The sequence below is a fragment of the Petaurus breviceps genome, unplaced genomic scaffold, assembly GCF_028583685.1.
Source record: "Petaurus breviceps papuanus isolate PSGF00001 unplaced genomic scaffold, PetGlider_PUasm1.0 65, whole genome shotgun sequence".
Lineage (NCBI taxonomy): Eukaryota > Metazoa > Chordata > Mammalia > Diprotodontia > Petauridae > Petaurus > Petaurus breviceps.
This window is the reverse complement of record NW_027186436.1, coordinates 1,494,198-1,515,239: the sequence shown is the minus strand read 5'-3', so window position 1 is coordinate 1,515,239 and position 21,042 is coordinate 1,494,198. Positions and strand designations below refer to the sequence as shown.

Genomic DNA, 21,042 nt, shown 5'->3' with positions numbered 1-21,042 from the left:
AGCAAGACCTAAAAGCAAACATGTACATTAGCCTAGTGTTCAATAAACCCAAGAACACAAAAATCAATCAACGAGCATTTTTATTAAGCTCCTACTATATGGCAGGAATGGCAGCTAGGTGGTACAGTGGACAGAGTGCCAGGCCTGGAGTTAGTAAGACAGATCTTTTTCAGTTCAAATCTGGCCTCAGACAATTACTAGCTGTGTGACCCTGGGCAAGTCTCTCAATCCTGTTTGCCTCAGTTTACTCATCTCTAAAATGAGCTGGAGAAAGAAATGGCAAACCACTCCAGCATCTTTGCCAAGAAAAGCCCAAAAGTTAGTCACAACCAAAAAACAACTGAACAACAACAAAAATATGCCAGGTACTTTGGTAAGCAATGGGGATACAAAGAGTCTTCATTTGAAATGAACAGCTGATAAAATTAGGAAGCAGTTTAGTAGAAAAGATGTTCAGACTATTATCTTACTATACACAATAATACTATATATACAATAATAATACACAATAAATTCCAAATAGGTAAAAGTTTAAAAGAGTCAAACAATTAAAATAATTAAAGGAGAATGAAAAGTCATGTTTTTTACAACCCTGGATAGGAGATTTCAAAGACAGGACAGAGCAAACTACAAGGATAAAACAATTTTTAACAAATAAAATTAAGGAGGTTTTTCCACAAACAAAATCAAAGTATCCATAATAAGTAAAGATGTGAATTTGGAAAAAAACTTGACATCAAATATCTCTAGTAAATGTCTAATATCAAAAATTAATGTGAATTCACACAAATCTATAAGAACTATGAGACAAACCTAAACTTTGAGACACTCTCCGAAAGACAAATTTTTGCTGTCATAGCAAAAGAATACTTTTCAAAAGATATAAAAATATATATATGAAAGCTATCCCAAAATCACTAATGATAACAGAAATACTAATAAAACCACTCAAAGAGAGGCACATTATTTCACTACTAGTTGGGCTATGAGTTGAGTCAGTCATTAAGGAAAAAAATTTATAATTATGCAAAAAAACTTGCTAAATTATTCATGACCTTTGATATACCCCACTACTGGGCTTATACGCCAAAAAGATAAATTACAGAGACAACAGTCCCACAGGCACCAAAATAATCATAACAGCACTACCTATTATGGCAAAAATGTGGAAACAAGTTATATGCGTGCTCAATAATTGAAGGATGACTGAACAAACTGTGGTACGATAACATAATGTGTCATAAGGAACAACAAAGAGAAACATACATATATTTATAATACTTCTTTTATAGTGGAAAAGAATTGGAAACTGAAGGGGTGCCCATCAACTGGGGACTGACTGAATAAATTATGGTATATGAATGTGATGGTATACTACTCTCTGCATGAAAATATGAAGGCAATACTTCCAAAGAATAATTGGAAGACTTGTATGAACTGATGTGGGGTGAAGTGACCAGAACAAGAAGAACAATTTATAAATAACAGCAATGTTATATAAACAAGCAACCTTGAAAGACTTAGCAGTTCTGTTCAACACAATGACCAACCATAAGTCCAAAGACCTCAGGATGAAACATGTTACCCACCTTTTGATAGAGAGATGATGGCCTCAAAGTACAGATTGAGACTTAAATTTTTTAGACATGACCAGTGCATCAATTTGTTTAGTTTCATTATACACGTTTGTAACAGGGGTTTTGTTTTTCTTGCTTTCTCGATGGGAGGGAGGAAGGTGGAAAGGAGAGAATGTGGATTAGAAAATAACATAAAATTTAATTTTTAAAAAACTTAAATGGGGAAGCTAGATGGTACCATGGATACAGCACTGGCCCTGGAGTCAGGAGGACCTAAGCTCAAATCCAGCCTCAAACACTCACTAGCTATGTGACCCTGGGCAGGTCACAACCCCAACTGCCTTCCAAAAATAAATATTTTTTTAAAAATTCAGAGAAATATAGGAAGTCTTATATGACTTATCACAGAGTAAAGAAAGCACAAACAAAAGAACATACATAATATGACTACAATAATGCAATAGATAATGTTGATATACCAAATCAGTAAAGTTGAAACATATTCTGGGGCAGTTAGGTGGCACAGTGAATAGAGCACCGGCCCTGGAGTCAAGAGGACCTGAGCTCAAATCCAGCCTCAGACACTTAACACAAAAACTAGCCATGTGACCTTGCACAAGGCACTTAACCCCAATTGCCCTGCCTTTCCCCCTCCAAAAAAAAAAAAGATTTAAAAAAACATATTCTATAAATAGCCAGTAAATTATAAAAATTTGTAAGTAATATATATATAATTCATAGTTACTATATTAAACAGTTTTGCTTAACTGTTTTTAATGGAAAGGTATTATATAAGAGAAGCCTCAAAATTTAGCAAACTTTTTAGCTTTCCAGAAAAGGAAAAAAGTAGAATAAGATTAAAATACACATTTTTATATTATTTTAAGATTTATGAGGTACATTATTCATAATCACACTATGAAGAGGGGAGTGTTAAATATTACAATCCCCATTACAGAAGAGGAAACTGAGGCTAAGAGAGGCTACATGACTCATCTATGGTCAAAATCATAATAAAATCTTGGGAGTTGGAAGAGGCCATCCAGGACAATCTATGTACAAACACGAATCTCCTCTGTAACATCTATGACAAATGATTTACTTTAAAAATCCCCAATGAATGGGAACTCACTGCTTCCAAGGCAACGCAACTTTAGGACGGCTCGAATTGTTGGGAAGTACGTCTTTACATCAAGTTGAAATCTTCCTCTCTAAAACTTCACCCGTTGGCCCTCATTCTACCCTACAGGACTGTCATCGGTTAGAATGTAAGCTTCTTGAGGACAGAGCATTATGTTGTTTTTGCTTTGCATGTCCCAGATCCTGGCATGGCTGGTGGCACTTCTTAGGGGCTTAATACAGCCTTGTCTACTAATTTATTGACCTATGTCTAAGCAGAAAAAGTCTAATGCCTATTCCATAAAACAGAAGTTAGCAAACTGGTGATGCACAGTAGTCTATGAATCATGACGTGAACTTTTTCTTCTTATTATAGGACACCCTGGTTTCCAATCTTAGTTTGAAACCCCACTAAGGTCACTAAGAGTCTACAGCAAGATCTCAAGAGTTCAAAAAGGAAACAAACATATCTGGCCAGTGCCATGTAAAGAAAGACTAACCAATACTAGCCTGACTTCATCTATAGCCTCTATAAGTACAAAAGGAAAAGTAAGTGATGCCCAGACAGGTCTCACTTGTCCCTACAACAAATGATGATATCCAGGATCATGAACTTTTCAAATTGAAATCATAAAATATAAACACTCATCTACAAGAAGAACAAAGTATACTTCTATAGTTCTGGGTAGGACTGTGCCCTCATTCTCCTCACAAAAAAGGGATACAAAAGTTATAAACTCCTATCATAATAGGCATGGAATATTGTTCTATTTTATATGTTGTACAGTCAAGTTCTTATTTCTACTGCAACATGAGATTTGTACGTAAAGCAAACATTTTAAAAACTTGTCCAACACACACACACACATAGACTGAAAAAAAAATTTTTCCCCCTGAAATTCATTGCAGTCTTCACATGGGCAAAGGGAGCATTAAGAAATTTGTGCCCACAAAGATCTGATTCTATCTCAGTAGTTCCCATCCTGTGCTCTGCAGGCAGGCTGTCTTCCGCCCATCTGAAACTCCCCCACATTCACCACCCTTGCACGTTTACATAATTATGAACATACACACCAAGAAAAATATTCAGATTAGAAGAACATAATAGGCGTGGGAACGAGGAAGGAGAGAAGCATGCTGTCCTGGTTTTTTTTAATCTTTAGAACAATTTCTAACACAAATCATGACTTCACCTAATTCCCTTCTATGCCCTATCAAGGTACAGACTCCCCCTCTGTTCCCCTCATTACCAAGTTTTCCTCTCAATTTCATATCTCAGGATTTTGTGCTGTAAGTGTCCCTTTATTTTACAAGTGAGAAAACTGAAACTCAGAAGGGAATAAAAATAATTCACATTTTCATATCACTTTAAGCTTTACCAAGCTTTATCTTCACAAAAACCCTGTGAGGCAGGCAGCATAAGGATTATCATCCCCATTTTACATGTGAGAAAATTGAGAGTCCGTGAGTTAAGTAACCTGCCCAAGGTCACAGAGCTAAGAAGAATAATGAAACAGGATTCAAACTCAGGTCTCTTGAACCCAAAACCAGTATTCTTCCTATAATAATACCACACTGCTGTCAAGCAATTTTCTTTTTAATATTTGAAAAGGAACTTGAAAAAGTTAGCATAGTCACATATTATTAGGACTTAAGGTCAAGATGGCTAGCTTAACAGAGCCAGTTCCCAGTTCTCTCATACCTACCCCAGCAAAAACTTGAAATTCCTATCAGACAAATAATGATCAAGAAGGCTGATAAGAAACTACAAGCTACACTGAGTGGTTTCTTCCACCCCAGAATTTCATGTTCTATAGGAAATAGGTTTCTCAGTAAAGCCAGTGCCACATGCAAACAAAATGGTAACTTCCTAGTGTGTCCAGACAGTCCAGGGATATATGCAGACTTCAGGGCTCTGTGTTCAAAGGCAATGGAACAGAGGGTCCCACAAGAAAGCCCCAGTGGGGTCAGAAACCAGACACAGAAGACATTTAGAAGTCCCTCTCAAAATATGAATCATTATGGGATAAGAAATTATGAAAGAGATGATTTCAGAGAATCCTGAGTAATTAATAACTGATACAGAGAACAATATATACAGTACAAGGACAATACACTTTAAAGAAAAAGGCCTTTGCAGAACTTGAAAACTCTGATCCAAGCAACAATTAACCATAGAACCTGAAGACTTAAGTCAAAGCATGGTCTACCTCCCAACAAAAAGGTGACTGATGCCCTCAAGCTGCAGAAGAGACACTTTTGTTTTTTTAATATGGCCACTGTATGACTAGGCTTATTTGTTAAAAGTTTTTTTCTCTCTCTCTTCCTTGATTTTTGTTTTTGCTTTTGTTTTTTGGAGGGCAGCTGGGGTTAAGTGACTTGCCCAAGGTCACACAGATAGTTTTATGTTGTCTGAGGCTGAATTAGAACTCAGGTCCTCCTGAATCCAGGGCCAGTGATCTATTCACTGCGCCACCTAGCCACCCCTCTCTCCCTTGATTTTTAATTGGGGGGAGGAAGGCAGGGTGAAAAGAAGTCAGCAATAGTGATGTCAAAAAAGAGAGAGAGAGCAACTGACATTTTTTTTAATGAACAGAAGAGAAGAGAAGGAAGTTTAGAAGCAAGGCCAAGTAAAACAGTTTTGAAAGTTACATGTGGATTCTGTTATTTTAAAAGTAAATGGCATGAAATGGAGATTCACAGTTTCACATATAATCCTCCTTTTGTATTCTATTGTATATATGGAAACAATCTCTTTTTTAGTGCTTTTGAAAATTAAATTAAATTTAAAGAAGTAATTATTAAGGACCTACTATGTGCAACATATAGTGAAAAGCAGTTCTTTTATCTTCACATTGACCTTGCAGGGCAAGAATTCCATTTTGTTTCTTTTTATTTGACCACTTTTGTGAGCTAATTAAGCACCACCTGAGTACAAGGAACAAAGGTCATATTGGGGATGCAGAAATAAATATGATGCTGTCCCTGTTATCAAGAAGATTAGCCCCATATGGGAGATGGCACATACACGAGGGAATTACAATACAAAACTGAATACGACAAATGCCATCAAACAGAAGGCTCAAGATTTTTCAGTCGATCTAAAACACTCCATGTGCAATTATATGTTAATAATAGTGTTATGAAAGTGACCCTGCATTAAGGCTCTCACCAGTGAAGCACAAGCCAGAAAGGCCTTGAGGACAAACTAGCAACAGACCAAGGTGTGATCAGACACTCATCTCCAGGTTAGTCACAGGGTGATAATTTTGTACAGGGGATGTAAACTGAGGCCAAAGAAATAAGACATTACTAAAGTAATGGAAACAAATTGGAATTTATTCAGTCTAACGATTCATTTTTTTTTCTCCCCTTATGGGAGAAAATACTACTCTAGGACCCTGACATCACAATCCCAATTGCATTTATTGAGAAGGTAGAAATGGCACTGAGGGCAACTAGGAGGTATAGTGGATTGACATGCAAGATATCTAAAGGAAGAGAACATACCAAAGTCATGGGGTAAAAAAACTCATACATTTTTCATGCACAAAAAAAAAGGCAACAAAGAAAATATCTACAAATACCCACCTACCGATGGCCCCAACTACACAAAAATTTTATGTGCATCATCTATACACAAATAAAAGACATTTTATTAAGAATAAGAAATCTTATAAGGAATAAGTAGACTTGTGAAAATCATTCAACATTGAACTACATCTTTACCATCTTTCAATTGACTAAAAGATATAGAAAAATATAAGATCCCATCATGCTTACTGTCTGTCAGTGATTAAAAAGTATTAGATGCAGTAGAGCAAAACTTAAAGGCATCTCCCATGCATATACCAAATTCATTCAAAAGGTCTTAAAAGACACAACAGAAATAATCCTTCAATCAACTCTATGATGATAAAAATCATGCAAAGACCAAAACAGGAAGATAGATGCTCATCACTGTGGTGTTCTCCACTGTGATGGAGGAAATCCAAAACTCAGTGTAAGTAAAAAATTATTTCTCCATGGATGATGAGACCTTCCAGAGGCTCATGTTTGCAGAAGAGATTGTGCTGGTTGTATCAAGCCCTGAAACTCTGCAGAGACTCAATAAACATTCAAAAAAGTTTGTCCCAACCAACAACACAAAAAAAGACGAAGTGGATGAAGAATATCTATTGTGCAGATTATGATATAAATTTGGATGAAAAGCACAGAGAGATTGTAAGTCAGGATATATAATTGGGACAGACAATACAGATCATTAATAATTTGGTCCTGAGTTGAACAGGAAGAAAAGAGGAGGACAAATTGCCTTCAGGAAATTGCAAAGCTCTTTTAATCACTTCAAGCTTCCCATGAAAGCAAAAGCTTATCTTTTAAATACCAACACTTGATTAGTGCTGCTATGGAGAAGATATGGAATATATGAAAATCTCCAAAGAATTAAAACACAGAGGTCAAAGGAGAAGCTTATGGTGTGTATAAACAGTATGCAACATAGAGCCAATGAAGAATTTCAAAGAATATGAGTAAAACTTGTAATCATGGAAACATTTGATAGGAAGAGAAAGTGGGCTCGTCACGGTGGTATATAATTCTACTGGTACCCTCCCGATTCCAGGGGGAAAAAATAGGCATCCAACACGTTGGATAAAACCCCCTGAAACAAACTTACAGAACACATACAAGAGAGTTGCAAAGGATGGAGAGGCATTAACTGGGTTTCAATCAGGGTCACTAAATAATGAGATCAAAGATTCATTTGGGTATCTGAGCATGAGAGAAAGTATTTTTCAAGGGGAAAATGGTGATCGAAAACTGAGAATGGTGAACCAACTCTAGGCATGTGAACTAGAGCAAAATCACTTCCTCCCCCTAGTCCTCAATCTCTCTCTCTATAAATGAAGGGGTTAAACTACAAATGAAGATATAAAATTTTTAACTTTTTTTGAAACATGGAACCCTTTAGTGCTTGGATGAAACCTTTCTCAGAATCATGTGTTTGAATACATAAAATAAAATACACAGGATTACAAAGAAAACTAATTCCATTAAAACACAGTTATCTACAAGTGCATGGGCCCCAGGTTAAGAACTTTTGTTCTCTAAGATCCTGCCCAGCTCTAAATTCTAAGATTCTATGTAAACTTGAGTACAAAAACCCTTCATTCTTGATCTAATGGTGCCATCCAGTGGTCAGAAAGAGGCATGCATTCAAGCTATATTACTGCACATCAATTTTTAAAAGGCTCATGATCACTTTTAGTAAAAATATGAATGATTCAGGCACAATCTGAGTAATTTTTAATCCACTTCAAGCTCCAGTCTATTCTAGCCTCTATAGGAGCAGCCAGTATAGGGGGCTCTGTATACCTCAAGATGTGGATCTTTGACCTTTAGCCAAAAATAAGTTCCCACACTTCCCTGTTTACAGAAGTAATTGTATGAAACAAGTCCTTCCTGGTCACTCTTCTCTCCAACCCTCCTTAATAATGTCTACCCTGATTCTCAACTTGGGCTTTGGGGGCTATGGTTCCCCAAAGAAGAGCAATTGCAAGTACCAGCATTTCATAGAGTGACAACAGCAACAAGAGAGAAATCTTTTAAAGCAGATGCCGGTCCCAGACAGGGTATCTAGATCCATTCTAAATTTCTAAATAAAGGAGAGACTTTAGTATAAATAGTCAACAGAAACTCCATCCCCTCCCTGAACCTAAAGGAAAGACATCCAATCAGGAGGGGGGGAAAATGGAATTGAAAAGCTCTTCAGTAAGAAAATAACAGTGTCTTAGCTACTAACACCCACTCCTTTAAGGAAGACCAGATCAGCAGCTATGGCATTTAAGGCAAATCTGTCAGAATCCCAGAGCGGCCTCTACCACCTCGACCACAGATGAGCCAAAACAAGATGGTGACCCTTGACTATGAGATAGTAGGCACAGGGCCTAAAGAGCTTAAGAGTTCTTTGGTCTAATGTAGCACTGTAAGGGACAATGGTGATGTGTTTGTGATGAATATACCCACCCTTCTTACAAAACTGTGGACTACAAGTGAAGTAGTATCAAGAAGGAGCTAAACATTAATGTCACCATGTTACTTACTTTAAGGTATCCCAGAAAGAGATCTTAAAGATTGGGAAGATTGTGGTGAATCACTCCATCCACAATGACTTCAAAGCCTCCACTACTTTAACTCCAAATCCTTTACCTCAAAAACTTCCCAAATCCCTTTCCTTCACTCCCAAGCTGGCTTCCCTGAGAATGAGTCAATCTCTCTGAAGCATTTCACCAAGGAGATACTCCATCAGGTCATTCAGGTAGGGAAGAGTGGGCATTCCTCAGCTGCAGATGCCACAACAACCACAGACTTCTAACAGTTAGTGGAAGTTTAGTGGGAGCAACAGCTGGTGTGGTCTCCTCCCTTTCAGGAATAGGGGAGGGAGCATTGTGGGGCTAGTAATTATCATAGGGAGAAGGCATTAGACTGAGGGTAGGCAACTGCCCCAGGTGGAACAAATCCAAATAGCCCTGGGCTTGGGCTGGAGCTGCTGGGAAATAAAGTCTACCCCAGATCTAATTTCTCCAACCAAAGACCACTGAAACTGTCACCACAAATCTTATGTCCTATATGATAAGAGTCTTACCCTTTCCATCACAGTGAAAGGGCAGGGTAAAGGGGAAACCCTATATATTAAAAGCCATCCTTGCCTTCTTACAGTGGTGTTCTAAGCTGGCCAAAAGTCCCAACATGCCTTGCTCCAGGAGCTTACCTGCCATATATATATGGCATATACCTGATGCAAAATAGAAAGCAAGATGGACTGGAAGTCAGAGGTCCAGGGTTCTAGCCCCAGCTCTGCCAATGCCTGTGTGTCTAGACAAATCATTTCACCGCTATGTTTTCTGACCAGGCGGTAGAGTAGATAGAGCTGGACTTCTTACTGGCTCTATGACTCAAAGCAAGTCACTTAACCCCTCTAAGCTCAATTTCCTCATTGTAAAATGAGGGCATTGGACTCAATAACCTGTAAGATCCCTTCCAGTTCAAAATTTACGATCCTGTAGATCCTTCCATGTATAACACTATATTTACTCTTCTGTTTTCAAACAGTAAAATCAAAAGCTAAGGAGGAGAATGTCATCTCTTTAAGAATAACATACTGACTGTAAGAAACAACAAACATCAATATACAGAAGTATGGAAAGATTTACACGATCTGATGCAGAGTGAAAGAAAGAGAGCAAAAACTAAAATGACTACAAGAATGTAAATTGAAAGAATCACCATGAATTTAAATAATTAAAAGTGACTGTTGCAAAATTACAAAAAATAAGCATGGCTCCCAAGAAGAGATACAAGAAGATAATTCTGCCAGGACCCCAAGGTTCACTAGTACCGTGTTTCCCCAATAATAAGACCTATCCTGAAAATAAGTCCTCCCCTTACTGTGTAAGATTCCTCTAAAATAAGCCCTCCCCCGAAAACAAGCCCTATTGAGATTGCTACTGTAGTGAAGGTGATCCCCTGCGCTACACGCTACATTACGGTACCCTCTGTATGCACCGTCCCCCCACCCCGTGAAACGCATGCTGCGCTCCGAGCTGCATCCAATCAGAGCTGCAGCAGTGAGCGCGTCATCCTGTTCTTCCCCAGTGATTTGCTTATTGAATAAAGGTACATTTTTTTGTTCACATTTACCTGTTTATTAAAGTTGCTGTCAATGTTCATTAAAATAAGCCCTCCCCTGAAAATAAGCCCTCTGGTGTTTTTCTGTCCAAAAAAATAATAAGACAGTGTCTTATTATCAGGGAAACACGGCAATGAAGCCCTGCCCTGAGGCTGGCCAAAAGCAAGACTTGCCCCTAGAGCCAGAGCGAGAGAGAGAGCGAGAGAGAGAGCGAGAGAGAGAGCGAGAGAGAGAGAGAGAGAGAGAGAGAGAGAGAGAGAGAGAGAGAGAGAGAGAGAGAGAGAGAGCAAGAGAGAGAGAGAGAGAGACCCTGTTTTCATAGCAACCCAGCAAAAGAACCCTACCCCTGGGGCAGACCAGCAACAAGATTACTCTTCCCAGGCCTGCCACCAGGAAGACTCAATAGCAATCCAACAGAAAGGTCCCAGCCCTGGGGCAAGTCAACAGCTAAACTACAAGCAGGGGAGACCAACAAGGAGACTCTACCCCCAGTAAAAGTCAGAAGAGAAAGCAACTCTCCAATGAAAGCAAGTAGTTAAGCCCTAAAGCCCAGTGAAAGCCAGCAGTAAGACCCTGAGCCCCAGCACAAAAAGCTTGGATCAGTGCGGGATCAGAGTCTAACTCTCACATAAAAACACCAAGTCTCACACACACACACACACACACACACACACACACACACACACGGCAGGAAAATAAGCAAAAAAACAAAACAAAACCTGACTACAGAAAGTTAACTGTGGTGACAGGGAGAATGAAGGCAAAAACTTAGAAGAGGACAATAGTGGCAAAATTGCTACATGTGAAACCTCAAAGAAAAATATAATTTGGTCTCAGGACCAGAAAGAATTCTTGGAAGCACTTAAAAAGGATTTTAAAAAGCAAATTAGAGAAGTAGAAGAAAAATTAGAAAAGAACTCAAGAGAATCATGAAAAAATAGTCAATAGCACAGGAAAAGATATACAAAAATTTACTAAGGAAAATAAATACCTAAAAAATAGAATTGGCCAAATAGAAAAAGAAGTACAAAAGCTCACTGAAGAAAATAATTCCTTAAAAATTAGAATTGAGCAAGTGGAAACTAATGACTCTATGAGACATGAAGATATGATCAAAAAAAATAAAAAAAGTAAAAAAATAGAAGAAAATGTGAAATTTCTCATTGGAAAAACAACTGACCTAGAAAATAGATCCAGGAGAGACATTATAAAAATTATTAGACTACCTGAAAGCCATGATAAAAAAAAAAAAGCCTGGATAACAGATTTCTAGAAATTATAAAAGAAAACTGCTCTGATCCCAATATGAAAACTCTCTGGAACATCACAGTCAAATTCTAGAACTCAAAGATCAAGAAGAAAGTACTACAAGCAGCTGAAAAGATACAATTCAAATACTGTGGAGCTACAGTCAGGATTACACATGATTTGGCAGCTTCCACATTAAAAAACCAGAGAAGTTGGAATGTGATATACTGGAAGGCAAAGACGTTAGAATTACAGCCAAGAAATCACTTACCCAGCAAAATCTTTCAGGGGAGGAAAAGGATGTTTAATGAAATAGAGGACTTTCAAGCATTCCTAATTAAAAGACCACAGCTGAATAAAAAACTTGACCTCCAAATACAAGACTCAAGGGAAACATAAAAAGTTAAGAAAAAAAACAAGAAAAAGAAAATATAAGAAGGTTAAACTGTTAAACTCTTTCTATTTCTATATGGCAAGATAATATTTAGAACTCTTAACTTTCTTACTATAAGAGCAATTAGGAGAAGAGGGAATGGCTATAAAATGACTTTGATGTGATGACAAAAAAAATAAAGGGGTGAGAAAGAAAATTGCACTGGAAGGAGGGGGAGATTGAATGAAACAAATTATCCCATATGAAAGAGCTATTATAATAAAGGGGAAGATTGGGGGGGGGGGGCAGGAAGGGATACCAAGCTTAAATTTTACTCATCAAAATTGGCTCAAAGAAGGAACATATGCACTCAGCTGGTTACAGAAATCTATCTTATCCTATAAGAAAGTTTAAAAAAAATAATAAGATAGGAATAATAGAAGGGGAAAGAGGAACTGATAAAAAGGAAGGCAGACTGGGGAAGGTGATGATCAAAAGAAAAACACTTGTGAGGAGGGAAAAGGTGAGATGTAAGAGAGAGGAGGTGAACAAAGGGAAACAGCCTGGAGGGAAAAACACAACTAGTCATCATAACTATAAATGTGACTAGGATGAACTCAACCCACAAAACAGCAGGTGGATAGCTGAATGGATTCAAACCAAAATCCTACAGCATGTTGTTTACACGTTTGAAGCAGAAAGATGCACACAGAGTGAAGGTAAAGGGCTAGAACAGAATTTATTATGCTTCAGCTGAAGTAAAGAAAGCAGGGGTAGCAGTCATGATCAAAGATAAATTAAAAGCGAAAACAGTTCAAATTTAAAAAGACAGGGAAGGAAACTATACCTTGCTGAAAGATACCATATATAATAAAGTCATATGAATAACTAATCAGAAATTCACCAAATGGTATAGCATCTAAATTTCTGATGGTGAAGTTGAATGAGGTACAGGAGGAACTAGATAATAAAACTACTAGTGGGGGAACCTCAACTTTCCCTCTCAGAACTAGATAAATCTAGCCAAAAAATAAAATAAAATAAACAAGGAGATAAATAAAATTCTAGAAAAGTTAGATATGATAGATCTCCAGAGAAAACTGAATGGGAATAGAGAGGAATATACCTTTCCCTCAGCAGTATATGACACCTACACAAAAACTGACCATATATTAGGACATAAAAACCTCACAACCAAATGCAGAAAAGCAGAAATAGTAAATGCATCCTTTTCAGATCATAATGCAATAAAAATTACATTCAATAATGGACAGTGGAAAGAGGGAATGAAATTTAATTGGCAACTAAATAATCTAATTCTAAAAAATAAGTGGGTCAAAGAACAAATCATAAAAACAATCAATAATTTCAATAAAGAAAATCACAAGGGGCAGCTAGGTGGCGCAGTGAGTACAGCACCAGCCCTGGAGTCAGAAGGACCCGAGTTCAAATCCAGAATCAGACACAACACAAAAACTAGCCGTGTGACCTTGGGCAAGTCACTTAACCCCAATTGACCTCCAAAAAGGAAAAAAAAAATCACAATAAGACAACATACCAAAATTTATGAGATGTAGCCAAAGAGGTATTTAGGGGAAATTTTACATTTCTAATTGCTTACATCAATAAAATAGGGGAAAAGATTAATTAATTGGGCATGCAGCTAAAAAAAAAATTAGAAAAAGAACAAACTAAACCCCCCTCCAATTAAATATCAAATTGGAAATCCTGAAAATCAAAGGAGAGATTAATAAAGGAAAGAAGAAAACCAAATTACTAGTATCAGAAATGAAAGGAGTGAATTCACCACCAATGAAGAGGAAATTAAGACAATTGTTAGGAGCTATTTTGCCCAATTATATGACAATAAATTTGACAACTAAATAAAATGGATGAATATCCACAAAAATATAAATTACCTAGATTAACAGAAGCAGAAATAAAATACTTGAATAACCCAATATTAGAAAGAGAAGTTGAACAAGCCATCAATGAATTTCCTAATAAAAAATCCCCAGGACCAGACGGATTGATTCACAAGCGAATTCTACCAAACATTTAAAGAACAATTAATCCCAATACTATATAAACTGTTTAAAAAATAGGCAAAGCAGGTAGAAGTCCTACCAAATACCAGCACAAACACAGTGCTGTCACCTAAACCAGGAAGAGCCAAAACAGAGAAAGAAAATTATAGACCAATTTCCCTAAAGAATATTGAGGCAAAAATTTTAAATAAAATGCTAGCAAAGAGATTACTACAATATATCACAAGGGTCATATCCTATGACCAGGTGGGATTTATACCAGGAATTCAGGGCTTGTTCAATATTAGGAAAACTATTAGCATAATTGACCACATCAATAACAAATCTAACAAATCATATGATTATCTCGATAGATGCAGAAAAAGTGTTTGACAAAATACTGTACCCATTCCTATTAAAAACACTAGAAAGCACTGGAATAAATGGAGCTGACCTTAAAATAATAAGTAATATTTATCTAAAACCATCAGCAACTATCCATCTGTAATGGAGATAAGCTAGAAGCCTTCCCAATACAATCAGAAGTGAAGCAAGGATGCCCATTATCATCTCTATTCTTCAATATTGTACTAGAAATGTTAGCTGTAGCAATAAGAAGGGGGAAAAGAAATTAAAGGAATTAGTATAGAGAATGAGAAAACAAAACTATTACTCTTTGAAGATGATAGGCTATTATATTTAGAAATCCTAGAGAATCAGCTAAAAAACTACTTGAAATTATTAACAATTTTAGAAAAGTTGCAGGATACAAAATAAAACCACATAAATCATGAGCATTTCTATATATTACCAACAAAGTCCTGCAGCAAAATATAGAGAAATTCCATTTAAAGTAACTATAGACAACATAAAATATTTGGGAGTCTACCTGCCAAGACAACCCCAGGAACTATATGAACACACCTATTTTCACACTTTTTACACAAATAAAGTCAGACTAAAACAACTGGAAAAATTAATTGCTCATGAGCAGGTCAAGTCAATATAGTAAAAATGACAATTCTACCTACATTAATGAATTTATTCACTGCCATACCAAACTATCAAAAAATATTTTAGAGAGCTATAAAAAATAATAAAAGAAAATTCATCTGGAAGAACAAAAACTCAAGGATATCAAGGGAATCAATGAAAAAAAAAAGAATGTAAAAGAAGGTGGTCTAGCTGTACCAAATCTCAAATTGTATTATAAAGTGGTAGTCATTGAAATAATCTGGTACTGGCTAAAACATAGAATGGTGGGTCAGTGAATGACCATAGTAATCTAGTATATGATAAACCCAAAGATTCAAACTTTTGGAACAAAAACTTATTATTTGACAAAAACTGCTGGGAAAACTGGAAAACAGTATGACAAAAACTAGGTATAGACCAACATCTCACACCATATACCAAGATAAGGTCAAAATGGGTATGTGATTTACACCTAAAGGGTGATACCATAAGCAAATTAAGAGAATGTGGAATGGTTTATCTTTCAGATTTATGGATAAGGGAAGAATTTAGGAGCAAAGAAGATATAGAGAGTATTATAAAATGCAAAATAGATAATTTTGATTATATAAAATTAAAAAGATTTTTGCACAAACAAAACCAATGCAACCAAAATCATAGGGAAAGCATAAAACTGGGAGAAAATTTTTGCAACATGTATTTCTGATAAAGGCCACTTCTCAAATATATAGAGAAGTGAGTCAAATTTAGAAGAATACAAGTCATTCTCCAGTTGATAAATGGTCAAAGGATATGAACAGGCAGTTTTCAAATGAAGTAAAGCTATCTCTAATCATAGGGAAGAAATGCTCTATATCACTATTGATTAGAGAAATACAAATCAAAACAACTCTGAGGTACCACCTCACACCTATCAGACTGGCTAATATAATAAAAAAAAAGGGAAATATTGAATGTTGGAAGGGAAGTGGGGAAACTGGACATTAATGCACAGTTGGTGAAGTTGTGAACTGATCCAATCATTCTGGAGGGCAATTTGAAACTTTAATCCAGCAATATCACTGCTAAGTCTATATCCCAAAGGAATCCAAAAAAAGGAAAAAAGATCTATCTGTACAAAAATATTTAAAGCAGTTCTTTTTGTGGTGGATAACAATTGAAAACTGAATGGATAGGGAATTGTTTAGCCATTGGGGAATGGCTAAACAAGTTGTGGTACATGAATGTAATGGAATACTATTGTGCTATAAGAAATGACCAGCAAGATAATTTCAGAAAAAAATGGAAAGACTTAATGAACTTATACATAGTGAAGTGAAGAGAACCAGGAGAATGTTGTACACAATAACAGCAATATTGTTCAACAAAGAACTGTAAATAACTTCCCTCTTCTCAGTAATACAGTGATCCAAAGCAAGCCCAAACGGCTAATGATGAAGCACACCATTTCCATCCAGAGAAAGAACTGATATTGTTTGAATACAGACTGAAGCATGCTATTTTTCACTTTCATTTCTTTTCTTTTATTAGTCTTCTTGTACAAAATGACTAATATGTAAATGTTTTATATAACTACACACATATAACCTATATCTGACCACTTAACATCTCAAGGAGTGGGGAGGGGAGAAAGGGAGGGATAGAATTTGGAACTCAAAACTTTAAATAAAAATGTAAAAAAAATTAACTGCTCCCACATGTACAAAAATATTTATAGCAGCTCTTTTGGTGGTGGCCAAGAACTAGAAATTAAGGGGATGCCCATCAATTCGGAAATAGCTGAACAAGTTGTAGTATATGAATGTAATGAAATACTACTATGCTAAAAGCAATGATGAGCAGGTGGACTTCAGAAAAACCTGTAAAGACTTATATGAACTGATGCTGAGTGAAGTGAGAAAAACCAGAACATTGTACACAGTAACAGCCACATTGTTCGATGACTGACTTTGATAGACTAAAGATTCATGATAGAAAATTCCATCCACATCCAGAGAAAGAAATATAGAGTCTTGGAACAGCACCAGCCCTGGAGTCAGGAGGACCTGAGCTCAAATCTGGCCTAAGACACTTAATACTTACTAGCTGTGTGACGTTGGGAAAGTTACTTAACCCCAATTTCCCTGCCTTCCCTCCTCCAAAAAAGATCAAAAAGAAAAAAAAAAATACAGAGTCTTAATGCAGATCAAAGCATACCATTTGCTTCTCTTTTTTGTTTTGTTTTGTTTTTTTCTTTCTCATGGTTCCTCCCATTCGTTCTAATTCTTCTATACAACATGACTAATGTGAAAATATGTTTAATAAGAATGTATTTGTAGAGCCTATATCAGATTATATGTCATCTTGGGGAGAGGGGGGAGGGAGGCAGAAAAAATTTAAAATTTACACAAGTAAATGCTGAAAACTAAAAAAATTAATTTTTCTAAAAAAAATTAACTGCTAATAGACAAAAAGGAGAGATCAATGGATTAACTAGATATATCAAACATTACATTAAATGTATATAAAAGATTAATGTGTAATAAATCTATGGAAAATTTTTAAAGTTTAAGAAATAACTTGAAAGAATGGCATACTGAACCATATTTACTAATTAAATCATACAACTTCTTAAAGTAGCAGTATTAAAACCCCAATTTCTCTAAGGCATTAAGATTTACATGGCATTTTAAAACCTCACAACCACTCTTTAAAAGGAAAGTATTATTCCTAGAGAACTGACTTGCTCAGGACCATACAGCTAATAAGGATCAAAACTAGGATTTGAACCATGTCTCCTCTGATGCCAAGTCCAGCACTCTTTCCAGTAACCTTGCTCAGGTGATCAGAGCTCAAATACAAGTTAGGCACATGTAGCTTTTTTTTTAAAGCTAACCCCAACAATTAAAGGGTAACATATAAAAATATATGCTCCAATTACTCAAAGTATTCTTCCACAGGTTTCTTCTCCTAAAACATTCCAGGCACAACTCCAGTCAACCACTTCTATTCCTTATTATAGTATAACTACTGATCTGGTCTCCAATCTACTACTTCCTCAATAATTAAATATTTCTTTGAGTTATTATTCTCCTTTGTTTTTTGTGAGGGGTTTTTTGGAAACAGTCTCCCTATCTCGCCCTGGCTGGAAGTACATTAGTTACTACACTGCTGAACAGAACTGAAGCTTTAACGTGCTGTTTCTGACCCAGGTCTCTCCTTGGGCAGCCTAGTGATCACCCACTCCAGGGAGCTCACCATAGGTGAGCTGGACTTAACGCATACACCTAATCAGCTTTAACCTACTCCAGCTCAGAACTCCCAAGTTCAATCAATCCATCTACCTCAGTCTCCCCTAGTAACAGGGATTATAAGCATTCATTACATCCAGGCAAAACATTTCTTCATAGAAGAGTTACCATGTGTCTAGTTATCAGCAAAAAAGTGAGAATACCAATTCAGGAAACACAGTTCAAGGACACTGTAGCCCTACCAGAACATGCCCTGTAATTTTCTGTCTACTAACCCTTTGTCCATGTGGTTCTACCTACCATAATAAGCATAATAATAATGCCTCACATTTAAATAGCACTGGAAGGGTTTGTAGGATGCTTTGTGCCACGGGAACTACACACCAAATTTGATAGATGAAGTGAAGTGCAGAGTAATTTGCCAGTGCTGGTGACAGAAGGAAGATTTTAACATATCTCTTTGGAAACCACATCTAATTTCTTTTCTTCCCTTTACCACACTGCCTCATCTGCCTGCTTGTGATTGTAAATCGCAAGAGTGCAGGGGAACTGTGTCTCATGGATCTTTTTAGAGTGTTTACCATAACCTATGGTGTTTTTAATGATAATGGAGTCAGAAGATTAAGCACAAGTCTAGGCCCAGAAATAAACTAGATGACAGCAAGCATGTTAGTTAAACCTAAAATCTCAGTTTCCACATCTGTAAAAGAGAGATAATAATAAAACACCTACCTTATATGGTAGTTGTGGAGAAAGCTTTCTAAACTATAAAAATCTGTATTAAAAACTGAGATATTATGTTAATGATGAAAATTATCATTATCAGATTCAGAAATCTGGCTGAAAACCAGTAGTAATAAAATTCTAATTACCCAAGAGATGACCTAGTGACAATAACTCAGATAATTAAGACAAAAAAATGCCCCTTTACTCAAATCATCCACTTAATTATGGCCACCGGGTGTCACCTTTTATCCTTGTACAGATGTCTTATTCATTAATTTGCTGTTTTATGATATCAAAAAAGGGCGAAAACCTCCACTAACAACCTCTGCTGATGGCTCATCATAGCATGGGGGTGAACCTGGGTTCAAAGGCTTTAGCAAAGTAGTAAAAGCTGATAGGCTTCAAGTAAGGACCAGTTATAAACTGTGCATATGCCATACAGAGACCAGTCTATCTAAATGCAGACAGGTTCATCACCAGAAGTTTGGCCATCAGGTGATAATTTTCAATCAGAACAGCAACTCATAGAGACATCTGCTAAGGTGCAAAGAGGAGGGGAAAGGGGAAAGCTGGGGAATGGAAAAGGAGGGGGATCCACAGAAGTGAAAGTAGTCTCTACATGGAATAAATCAGATTTTTAAGATACTGAAATACCTTAAGACAGGAAGAGGTTTTACATGCCCAATATTAAATTTAATAAATGATACTAAATACATGTAAAAAAAGAAAATCCTTGAATAATCAAGGTAGATATCTCCAGTTCCTTCATCAATCTTCATATGGCATGGTTTCTGATCTCCTTCATCATCTAAACCTGCTGTTTTAATGCATAAAATGACACAATATCATCTCACAAAACGATAAAAAGCAATGAAGGTGAAAACAAGCTTGTAGAAAACTTGGCATGAGACCAAATTAGCCCACAGCAAGCCCAAAGCATTTACTGATGAAACCAGGTAGATAACAGACACAAAGTACAAAAGATTTGTAAGCACTTCTAAAGTAATTCATTTTTTCACTCATAATAATGCAAACACGTTTGCCCTCTAACACCTCATTATCTGATGTGCTATATGAGGAAGCAGGAATAGCACTTGGGAAAATGTAACAGGGAAGAACAGCCAGAGATAAATACACAAAGAAGAAATCTATGATGGTGGTTAAAAAAAGAAGTTTTCAAGGCATTCAAATGTCAAGAAAGGTGAAGATGCCAAAAGAATGGAAATATCTCAATGGCATTATTTCTGAAAAATAAAAAGGCTATGGAGAAGTCATCAGCAACTGTTCCCTGATTTCCAGTGAAAATGGTGATGTAAAAGTTCATAGAGGAGCCCAGTGCTCACACACATAATCCAAAAAAGGTCTAAAAAGAGCATGAAATGAAATCATGATCAAGATACTCAAAGAGAGAAAAAATAAGACTCTTCACCTAGGCCAAGACTGCATAAAAAGATAGCCAGAAATGAAATTTCAAGACCTCTCTGCTAGGGAAATCAGAATAAACATAGGTTAAAAAAAGTCATATGTCGATGAATACTCTGATTAATCAGAGACTCTAAAGGAACACAATGAAGTCCATAGGGGTCTGTTTCAAGTCAGGGAGCCAAGAGTGTTCAGTTGGAAAATCTCCAACAGGGTCTGAAAGATGCAGAGAACTGAGAAAAAAAAACAAAGAGCCTAGAGTCCAGAGCAATTTGATGATGTCACTAGGCTGATGCTAGGAGGCCAAAGTCCATGGTAATCTGACCTAAGAGGCTCCAGAGGGCCCTGAAAATCAGGGCACTATGACCCCAGATGATCCTGAGGGACCAAAAACCTGCCATTACTTTGAGTACAAATATACTACGGAAGGTAGAAGCCAGAAGCAAAAACCCAGGAAACTGAGTTTGGGTTCAAACAGAACCTGATAAACCCATTCAAGAATGTGGGAGGAAGAAGACCTTGGCCTTTGCACAAAATACCAAATTAGGAACTGAGGCTGCCAATATCACCAACCAGAACACACCAGATACCATGAAAAAATAATGAGGATCAGAGAAGAAGCACAAGAGGAAAGTCCAGAAAAAGAGAGTAGCTA

The 21,042-nt window shown here is 36.6% G+C and overlaps 1 protein-coding gene and 1 pseudogene across 3 annotated transcripts in view; one reads left to right on the top strand and one right to left on the bottom strand.

Moving 5' to 3' along the window:
• The window catches only part of WDR25 (WD repeat domain 25), a 287,214-nt gene that overhangs the window by 234,432 nt on the left and 31,740 nt on the right, over positions 1–21,042 (bottom strand). The window lies entirely within an intron of this gene.
• Positions 5,606–9,132, top strand: LOC138173812 (interferon-stimulated 20 kDa exonuclease-like 2 pseudogene; annotated as a pseudogene).